Source organism: Leptodactylus fuscus, chromosome 9, assembly GCF_031893055.1.
Source record: "Leptodactylus fuscus isolate aLepFus1 chromosome 9, aLepFus1.hap2, whole genome shotgun sequence".
Lineage (NCBI taxonomy): Eukaryota > Metazoa > Chordata > Amphibia > Anura > Leptodactylidae > Leptodactylus > Leptodactylus fuscus.
The window spans coordinates 40,954,280-40,966,020 of NC_134273.1; positions in this window are offsets into that span (position 1 = coordinate 40,954,280).

Sequence of the window (11,741 nt, forward strand, 5' to 3'; positions counted from 1 at the left end):
TGAAACTAAATCTCTCCAAGACTGAACTACTACTGTTTCCACCATCTAATAGATCTGTCCCTGATATAGCCATTGCAGTCTCAGGCCTTACTATAACTCCTAGGCAGCATGCCCGCTGCCTCGGGGTCATGTTTGGCGCAGACCTTTCCTTCACCCCTCATGTTGAATCACTCGCACGTTCATGTCACCTCCACCTCAAAAATATCTCCAGAATACGCCCTTTCCTTACCAGAGATACACTAAAGACACTTATTGTCTCTGATTCATTCTCGCCTTGACTACTGTAACTCCTTACTAATGGGTCTTCCCCTCACTAAACTCTCCCCTCTACAATCTATTCTGAATGCAGCGGCCAGGCTCATATGTCAGTCTAGATGCTACAGCGATGCCTCGGGTCTGTGCCAGTCGCTACATTGGCTGCCTATTCATTATAGAATAAAATATAACGTTATCACTCTCATCCACAAGGCTCTCCATAATGCTGCACCTCCCTACATTTCTTCCCTCATCTCTACCGCCCAACCCGTGTTCTCCGCTCACTCAATGACCTAACACTTACATCCTCTATTATCAGAACCTGCCACGCTCGTATACAAGACTTCTCCCGAGCTGCACCACTTCTCTGGAATGCTCTACCCCGGACAATAAGATTAGCTCACAACTTTTACAGCTTCAAGCGCAAACTAAAGACGCATCTTTTCAGACAAGCCTATCACAATGTCGAACATAAACCCTTAACCCTCCTCTGTCCCCGCTCCCACATTTCCCCACATGGTATGATGTAATCTCATGCTAACTTTATTTGTCCAAGCTCCATCCACATGTTAAAGGACACGACTGGTGACTAGAGATGAGTGAGTACTGTTCGGATCAGCCGATCCGAACAGTACGCACGCATTGAAATGAATGGATGTAGCCGGCACGCGGGGGGTTAAGCGGCCGGCCGGCGTCAAAGCGGAAGTACCAGGTGCTTCCATTCATTTCAATGCGTGCGTGCTGTTCTGATCAGCTGATCCGAACAGTACTCGCTCATCTGTACTGGTGGCTGCTCATACAGTTTTATGTTTATGTAATGACAGTCACCTCTATTACAAAAGTGTCTGACCTCTGCATAAGCAATGCCGCCCCTGCTACCTCTTGTGTCACCCCCTCTACCTCATAGATTGTAAGCTCTTGCGAGCAGGGCCCTCAGTCCCATTGTGTGAAATGACTTTCTTTGTAATGTATCTTTCTGTCTGTACTTGAACCCTACAAATTGTACAGTGCTGCGGAATATGTTGGCGCTATATAAATAAAATTTATTATTATTATTATTATCTTTGTGTAGCCTTTTGTAGGCATACCTTTTGTTTCAAACATGTTAAGGGGGTGGGTTCCCTACATATTTATCAGCTCCTTTTGAACCCTAATATTGAGAGAAGAGGGAAACGCATAGAGTGTTCATATTACTGGCCGCTCATCTTTGTATACAGGCCGGCGTCAGCACCCAGAAAACCTGGGCAAGTGCTGGGGCCCAAAGCCCCGGAGGGTGCCCACTGGGTTGCCAGGTGCTGACTGTGTGGGGTGCTGCCAAGGGGAAGGTGGAGGGGACACAGGGACTCTATCCTGCACTAGATGTAAGTAGGCTAAAGGAACTTTGATGATGTCATGTGGGGCGGAGCTACTCTGGCAATGAGAAAGCATCCATGTCCATGTTTTCCGAAAGATTTCATCTATACTTATGGAATTTGGATAGTCAGCGCTAACACCTCACAGTATTACCACAGCAGTTATTTACAAATAGTTTACCCCTTTGCTTGATATTTTTTTTTGTCATCTTTTCATTTTTACCCGAGGATAGGTGGTGGTGCAATCCATTCATTTTCATCTGAGGGTAGCACTGTTCGCATACAATAAGTACCACACTCCCTTCTGTTTTGTTTGGTGGATGTCCATAGGTTTTTATTTTTTATTACAATAAAAGTTAAGTTTTATCAATTACTAGCAATACCCGCGACTTCGTCTGCGACCCCCTCCTTCCTTGCGCAACCCACCTGCAGTGCGGCTCTGGCCCCTCCCGTATTGCCTTGCGGCTGCCGCCACCCTGGCCTCCCTTTTCTCCTCCTCCCGCAAAACCCTGCCTCTCCCCTTTCCCCGGCCTGAATCCCACTTCCTCTGCCCTGCCTCTACTCGCGTGTATCACATTGAAAGCAATAGGTAAAAAAGCCTCCCATTGAGTTCAATGGGTAGCGTGCGTAAGACTGAACCCATTGAAGTCAATGCGATTCTGTTTTACTAATGCAGCTTTAGACTTAGTAACACATGAAAAAAAACCTCATTCTCTAAGATGCTCCTCCCGTTATCAGCACCGCTCATCTCCTCCTCGCTCCTGCTTTCACTCGCATTTTCTTTTTTTTTCTTACTGCACCTGCACAGTTACTTGTTTCTTTCTCTGCGCGTCTTCTCCTGGGCATCTCTCGCGCATGCCCGTTCCTCCTTTCCTTTCTCCTACTGCACTTGCACTGTTCCTCCAGCTCTCCTGAGGCTTTCTCCCACATTCTATTGTTATTCACGTGTCCCTTACTATAGTCAGCACACAAGCACCGGTGTCTACATCCAGGGCCACCGATAGGCCAGTACTACTGCTACTGGCGTCAGGGGCTCGGCCAAATTTTAAAATGGGGGGGGGGGCCGGGCCCCCTGGCGCCGGCAGCAGTCATTGTATGTCCTGTTTCAACTCAGATCTGCGTCCAGAGGACGCAGATCTGAGTTGAGCACATACGCGGCTGAAGCGAGGAGCTGACACAGGTCAGCTCCTCGCTTCGCAGCTGCCGCCTGTCTCGCTGACACATATGCGGCTGAAGCGAGGAGCTGACCTGTGTCAGCTCCTCACTTCGCCGCTGCCGCCTCTCTCGGTGACACACATGCGGCTGAGCCGGAACCCGATTCAGGTGTGGACATGAATCTGGGGGCAGAGATGGGGGACATGAATCTGGGGGCAGAGATGGAGGGACATGAATCTGGGGGCAGAGATGGAGGGACATGAATCTGGGGGCAGAGATGGAGGGGACATGAAACTGGGGGCAGAGATGTGGGGACATGAATCTAGGGGCAGAGATGGAAGGGGGACATGAAACTGGGGGCAGATGAAGGGTGTATATGAAACTGGGGGAGAGATAGAGGGGGGACATATAATTTACGGGTGACTGTAGGAGGATTATACTGTGTGCGGGCACATGGAAAATTAACGAGTGGGCGGGGTCAACACAAAAGTGGGCGGGGCTAAATTTGCTGCGGCGCGTTAAGCGCGCCACACATTTTGTCCCTCTTTTAGTTCTTCAAAAGTTGGGAGGTATGGAGATGGGGGGACATGAATCTGGGGGCAGAGATGGAGGGACATGAATCTGTGGGCAGAAATGTGGGGACATGAATCTGGGGGCAGAGATGGAGGGGACATGAATCTGGGGGAAGAGATGGAGGGGACATGAATCTGGGGGCAGAGATGGAGGGGACATGAATCTGGGGGCAGAGATGGAGTGACATGAATCTGGGGGCAGAGATGTGGGGACATGAATCTGCGGGCAGAGATGGAGGGATATGAATCTGGGGGCAGAGATGGAGCGGACATGAATCTGGGGGCAGATGAAGGGTGTAGATGAAGCTAGGGGAGAGACGGAGGGGGACATATAATTTACGGGTGACTGTAGGAGGATTATACAGTGTGCGGGCAAATGGAAAATTAATGAGTGGGCGGAGTCAACATAACAGTGGGTGGGGCTAAATTTCCCGCGGCGCGCAAAGCAAAAATGGCAGGGGGGGGGCCCAGACACTTAGGCTGTATGGGGCCCCAAAATTCCTGATGGCGGCCCTGTCTACATCACTGCTGCCTGCTTGTTCTCCCAACCTTACCATCCTATTCATTTGTTTGTCATTCATTTCACCCCCAGGGTAAGTTGATCTCATAATCCATCCCATCACTCACTGGTCTCTATATGTGTTATTGTTCTCACCATTTACACTATGATTTCTTTTACATCACACACAACGTTACGCTCCTTCCATTATTTATCATCATCCATCCATCCATCCATCCATCCATCCATCCTACTGCCATTTTATCATTTAGCTTTTTTGATTTATGTAGATATTAATTTAGCTATTTTTTACACATGTTTTATATGGTTATACATTTGTAATATCCATATTTATTTACATACATGCATACCTATTTGTGCATTGCTACTTTTCTTTTCAACTTCAACACATGGCACATTTTATATATTGATCTTTATTATTATTAATTCTTCTTATTTTTCCTTAACGTTAATACTCTGAACATACGTTTTTAATAGAATTTTTAGTTGTTTTTTTATACAATTTTCTATATATGATTTATTGATATTTATTTAACAGTTTATCTTTTATTGTATATTCATTGTATGTATCCTATGTCTTTATTGTATATCTTATGCAGTTGGCCTGACACCAGTGTAGCTGTCGAAACGCGTTGCAATTTAACCCAATAAAGGATTTCAAACTATCAGTAGTGCAATATTCATCCTGTACTTTTTGCATTGTATGTTCTAACACATGAAAAAATAATATAAATGAGTTATCGCCATAATTGTACTGACCCGCAGAATAAAAGTAACGTTACTTATGCTGTATGGCGAAAAATTTGAACGATAAACCGCAATGCCAGAATTGATGGTTTGTTTTTATTTTAATTTAAACTCCAGTAAGAAAGAGTAAATAAAATTCATTCAATGAGCTGTAGGCACCCAAAAATGGTGTCATTACAAAATGCATCTCATACCGCAAACAACAAGCCCTCATATGGCTACATCATCAGAAAAATAAAGAAAATATAGCTTGTACAATGTGAAGACAAACACGCCCAAAATCGCCAAATCATTAGAACACAACTGGCTGCGGCAGGAAGAGAATGTATAAGCTGTGCGAGCGTATATCAGGGGACACCCCAGATTTACAACTTACAAGGGAAAATACACCAGAAGTGACCACCAGAGTGACCCCCCCCCCTCCCCCCCTAGGAGCTACTGGGGATATAGTAGGGAATTTGGTGTACCCAATGTACTTTGCACAGCTTACATATTCACTCTTCACCATCCGCTGTGCATTTACATCTGGGATACTAACATTCACTACACCCCCTGATAAATTCTTTGAGGGGTGTCCTTTTCAAAATGGAGTCACTACTTTAAGGGAATCCACTTTTCTGGTGCCTTACAGGCTCCACAAACATGACGTCCAGATACCAAACATCTTAATCTGCACATGGCGCTTTTTTCCTTCTGCGCCCTGCTGTATGCCCAAACTGCAGGTTATACCACATATATGACACTGGTGTACCCAGGATAACATACGTAATGTCATATGTGGGTATAAACTGCTGTTTGAGCACAGCCAGGCACAGAAGGGAAGGAGCACTATTTGGTTTTTGGGACACAGACTTGGATGGTTTGATTTTTGGACACCATGACACTATTGCAGAGCTGAAATGCCAGTAAAGTGGATTCTCCTGACATGTCACCCCATTTTGGAAACTACACCCCCTAAGAATTTTATCCAGGGGTATAGGGAGCACTTTTAACCCCCAAGTGTTGCTGTAATTTATTATCCATAAATGATAAATGAATACGCAGCTGATTGTAAAGATGAAAATAGCTATTTTTCCAGAAATATGTAATTTCAGTAACATGTTGTGCCTGGGTTATCAGAGATGAACGCTCCAAAAGTTGTTGTGCTCAGGATCCCCGCTTAACAAATTTTGGAATGTTTCTGCTGAAACAAGTTGGGCACACATATGGGGCACTGAAATGGCGTATCTATGGAAAAATTTAGTTTTTAACTTTTCATTATCAGCTGCACATTCATTTCTGGAAACTAAATAAATGCAACACTCATGAGATAAAAATGCTCGCTACGCCACTTGATAAATCCTTTCAATGGAGCAGTGTCCAAAATGAGGTGAAATGTCTGCATATTCCACTTTACTGCCAATTAACCCCTTCCCGACATGCGCCGTAATAGTACGGCGCATGTCGGGTCTGTAACTATGGCGACCGCCCGGGAGCCGGGCGGCCGCCATAGCCGCCGGGTGTCTACTGCTTTAAGCAGTAGACAACCGGCTCTAATGCTTCCGATTGGTCCCCGGACTGATTGGAGGCATTAACCCCTCTGGCGCCGCGGTCAAAGGCGCCGGAGGCACCATTTTCCCGGCGGCACATGGGCGCCGCCATTTTGGCCGGGATCGCTGGCTCCTGGAGCATGCTCCAGGGCTGACGTCCTGTTGCCATGACAGCCGGGAGCCTTGTACAGGCTCCCAGGCTTGTCTGCAAATCCTTTCTTTTGCAGGCTGGTCTATGCAGCCTGCAAAAGAAAGAATGCTTTTTTGCAATGCATTAGCATTGTAATGCATTGCATTAGTGATCAGACCCCCTGGGGTTCAACACCCCTAGGGGGTCTAATAAATGCAAAAAAAAAAAAATTTAAAAAAAAAGTTAAAAAAAAATATAAAAAGAATTAAAAGTTCAAATCACCCCCCTTTTCGTAGAACACATAAAAGTAGTTAAAAACTGTGAAACATATACATGTTAGGTATCCCCGCGTCCGAAATCGCCCTCTCTACAAATCTATAAAAATATTTTTCCTGTTCGGTAAACGCCGTAGCGGGAAAAATAGTCGAAAGTGCCAAACCGCCATTTTTTCACTGTTTTGATTCTGATAAAAATTTGAATAAAAAGTGATCAAAGCAATAACATTTCCCGAAAATGGTAGAACTAAAAAGTACACCCGACCCCGCAAAAAAAGACGCCCTATGCATCCCCGTACACTTACGTATAAAAAAAAGTTACGGCCGTCGTAATATGGCGACTTTTAGAAAAAAAATTTTTTAACACAGTTTTGGAATTTTTTTTTAGGGGTCAAAATGTAAATAAAACCATATAAATATGGTATCCCTGGAACCGTACCGAAACACAGAATACAGGGGACAGGTCATTTTGGCTGCATAGTGAACGCCGTAAAACCAAAGCCCGTAAGAAAGTCGCAGAAATGCATTTTTTCTTCAAATCCACCCCATTCTGAATTTTTTTCCTGCTTCCCAGTACATTATATAGAATAATTAATGGTGGTATCATGAAGAAAATTTGTCCCGCAAAAATTAAGACCTCATATGGCTCTGGGAGCGGAGAAATAAAAAAGTTATGGGGTTTAGAAGGAGGGGAGTCAAAAACGAAAATCAAAAAATGCCATTGGTGGGAAAGGGTTAAGGGGCTCTGCAAAAGTGGTATAATGTCCAAAAACCAAACTATGCTTCAAAAAACAAAATAGCGCTCTTTCCCTTATGTTCCTTTCTGCAAATGAATGACAAGGTTGTGCCAATGCCCGAGCAACTAGGATACTAAATGCTCCTTGCAACTCTATGGAATGGGGTAGGAAAGCTGTCCCTTGCACTACGACGCTGACTAGGCCCTGCCTGCGGGTGTTGTTCAGCTGTACCCAAGCTAAGCTTGGCCCCAACAACTACTAGCTCTCTGAACACAAAGATCTGACAAACAGGTGGGGTGAGAGCTGAAAGAGGCTAAGGACTGGGATACTAGAGGCGATCACCCCTAATGAAAGAATAGGTGCAGCTGCAAACAGGATGGGACGGGCTGGAGAACTAACAGGCGCAGCACAACTATAAACACACAACAGGGTTTGAGGAGAGGCAAAGTGGAGTAGTGAGGAAAGGGTATCACAGGACAGGCGTAAAATAATACTGAAGCCCTTAAACAAAAACTCACTAATACCAAAACAGTGAAGGCAACCAGAAATGCAGGATAGGGGTTGAGTAGAAATGTTGAGGGTAAAACAGACTCTCACACAGAACAAACTCACACCATTTCCAATCTAGCCCCTGAGACCGTGCAACTCCCACAAAACACTCCAACCAAACAGAGCCAATCCTAGTTGGTAACAACAAAAACCAGCAAGGACTGAAGACAGCAGTCAGCCTTTTACAGACCCCAGAAAGACTTGATAGGTTGATGACAATGTCAAACACCTGAAGCTCGCATCTACTGAGACACCAAGCCAGCTCAAGTATACATTGAGGCACTTACCTAACCACCACCCAGACAGCTCAGTGGTGAAGAGAACAACCAGAGAGCCACAGGATACTAGTTCAAATCCCCAGACAAACACCACCAGAATATACACAATATTTTATCAAACTCGGGTCCTGACAATGAGACTTTAGAATTTTGAGATGAGACTTTGGTTGTAAAGTCTCATTTGCAGAAATGATCTAACGAAGGGGTGTGCGTTTGTACACAAAACCCCAAAACGCGTTATTTTAAAGAGGACCTTTCACCACTTGGGGCACATGCGGTTTTATATACCACTAGAAAGCTGACAGCTTTCATGTTCTGTGCCCTGGGTGAAGAGCTATCGGTCCCGGTACCGTAGTTCTTCACCGTCAGAAGGGCGTTTCTGACAGTCAGTCAGGAATGTCCTTCCTCACATTAGTTCCTATAGCGCTGTACTGTGAGAGCGGTGAGGAACGCTACAAGGTTTACCAGCCGGGCAAGAGAAAAGCCTAACAGATATATCATGTGAATTTGTTAAAACCTTGGAAAGACAGAGAATCCTTGCCAGCTATAAGTACCCCTAGAGAGGTTACTGCTAAAGCAGGGAGCACACTTGGTAAGAACTTGTCAGATGGATTGAAGAGGCTGAGGGGGCATTTCAGGAGTTAAGGTCAGTCTTACGTCATCAACCAGTTTTGATTACTCCTGACTATACCAAAGAATTTGTGATACAAGCTGATGCCTCTGATGTAGGGTTAGGCGAAGTCTTTTCACAAGTGATTGAAGGTAAGGAACATCCAGTCACTTATTTAAGTAGAAAACTTACCCCTGAAGAAAGGAATTACCGTATTGTGGAAATGGAGTGTTTGGCCATCAAATGGGTCCTAGAGTCTCTATGGTACTACTTGCTGAGCCGACAGTTAAGGTTGATTACCAACTATTCTGCCCCCTCACATGGATGTCTTGGGCCAAAGAGAGAAATGCCCAAGTCACTAGATAGTTCCTCACCCTACAAAATTTCAAATTTAATGTAGAGCACCGATCCGGTAGGTTGCAAGGGAATGCAGATGCTGTGTCCAGAGCACACTGTATGGTGACAAAAAGTGTTCACCCCTATAAGTTCAAACAAAGGGGGAAGGTATGTGAGAAGATGACTGGTAAAATTGTGGAAGGTGGCTATATCTCCCCCAGATTCCTCACTTATGAGTGGTAAGTGAGGTTACAACTCAGCTGTCTGTAACAAAACCTAAGCTGTGAGAAGGACTTTCTATTAACCACTTCTTGTCTTGTGAGGAGCCTTCAAACACAGGTGGGAGCTGGGCCTCATTAAAAGTCTATAAAAAGTTGAGAAGACTTCAGTCCTGGGGGAGACAGGAGGAGCCAGGTTCTGTCCTAACACACTACAAACTGGTGAGAGTCCAGTCTGAACTGTTAGGGTGAATTCACACTGAGTAAACGCTAGTTTATTCTGAATGTAAAACACGTTCAGAATAAGCGGCGTCTAAAGCAGCTCCATTCATTTCTATGGGAGCGGGGATACGAGCGCTCCCCATAGAAATGAATGGGCTGCTTCTTTCACTCCGTGCAGTCCCATTGAAGTGAATGGGGAGTGCCGGCGTGTACGCTCCGGCATGAGCAGAGCTTGCCGTATACGCCGGCACTCCCCATTCACTTCAATGGGACTGCTCGGAGTGAAAGAAGCAGCCCATTCATTTCTATGGGGAGCGCTCGTATCCCCGCTCCCATAGAAATGAATGGAGCTGCTTTAGACGCCGCTTATTCTGAACGTGTTTTACGTTCAGAATAAGCTAGCGTTTACTCAGTGTGAATTCACCCTTACTGTGTTATGTGTTGACCGTGTGGATGGAGCAAGCCATATGTACAGTTAGGGTATGTTCACACAGAGTTTTTTGTAGGCGGATTTTGACGCGGAATCCGCCTCAAAATCTGCCTGCAAATCCGCCTCCTATTAATTTCAATGGGAATCTCTAGCAGTTTTTTCCTACTAGCGATTTTTTTCAGCTAGTGGGAAAAAGAAGCAACATGCCCTATCTTCATGCGGATTCCGTGGATGAGTCTGTCGCGGTGTCCGCAGCTCAAGACTCCCTCTTGCTTAGGCCTATTCATTTGGCATCCCGTTGCAGCTAGCCGCACAGAAAAGTCACATGGCGGAAAAGGTTTCCGCTGAGTGAACTTGCCCTTACGCTGGGTTCACACCTGCGTTCAGGGTCTCCGTACTATGGTTTCCGTCTTCTGCATGGCAGAAGACGGAAACCATAGACCGGGTCCGGCCGTGCGCGGCGGTGAGCGTTTTAGGCTCTCCGCCGCGAAACCGGATTTTTTTATCCGGACACAGAGTAGTGCATGTCCGACTCTGTGTCCGGATTATAAAACCCGGTTTCGCGGCGGAGAGCGCAAAACGCTCACTGCGGCGCACGGCCGGACAGCTTTCTCACCCATTCAAATGAATGGGTGAGAAAGTCTCCTGCAGGCTTCCGTCTCCTGCATCTGTTTTATGCAGGAAACGGAAACCTGCAATAAGGACCCTACAACGCAGATGTGAACGAGCCCTTAGTAGCTCAAACGAGCAGGATTTCTGTTATTGTTTTGCCTGAAGTTAAGGCTTATTTTGTTTTGCTGTTTTTTTGCTAAATAAATCTACAGGGTAAAACCTGTTTGCACCTGAATTTTTGTGTCTGTTTCTGACTGTTTCTTATATACACACACACACACACACACACACACACACACACACGTTACGATATTAATTGCTTGGATGACCACCGTAAACTGAAGCCACTGTAACTTGAGACTGTATTTTATTGTGAAAACCTAGTACTTGGTTCTGAAGAGCCAAAATCATGAAAACAAGGCAAATTCCTCACACATATAAGTCAGAAAAAGACTATTGCAGCTGGAGAATTCTGTGCTCTTAGTATCTATGCAATACTGTCCTTTGTGCACCTGAAGAAGAAACCAGCTTCCGGTTTCGAAACGCGTTGTGTGTGAGGCTTTAATAAACGAATGAAACAAGAACTGCGGTTGGTAAGCGCAGATCCTTTTATCCATTTGATACTTCTGTAGAAGTTGGTTGGATAGGTCCTTTTCTGTATAGTACCATGCATACGTGCTTTCACGGTTAAGATCTGCCAGCTACTAGCCATTTTATCTATGAAGTGATATTTGAGTGCTGTGATCATTTCACAGTGCTTAAAAGTGATTATATGTTGAATAATACTTTGTGGAATCACTTTAAAAGGGTAATGCATAAGGTGCCGCGTGGTGCTCTCTCTTGTGTTTTCTTACATGACCTGGGATGTCACATGACCCAGAATGCAAGATCGGTTCATGTGACGTCAAGGAGAGTCACAGAAATAGGCCCGAACCTACCCGGAGAGGTAAGTAACAGTGTTTGTTATGTTCCCTTACCTCCCCTGGACCTCCGATCATTATTGCCACTGTCAGGATCAGTAAGTAAATAGGGCCAGTTACCGGCTGGAGTAGCTGCTACCCCAGTAGTTACGCCACTGACAGGTTCTACCTTGTTCTATTTTGTGGCCCGTGGATCCTATTCATTTAATGAAAGAAGCCATGGAAACACGGCCCTTGCACGGGTGACACACGGGGAATCCGTGCCCCCCCCCCCCCTCTGTATGCAGTTCGTGC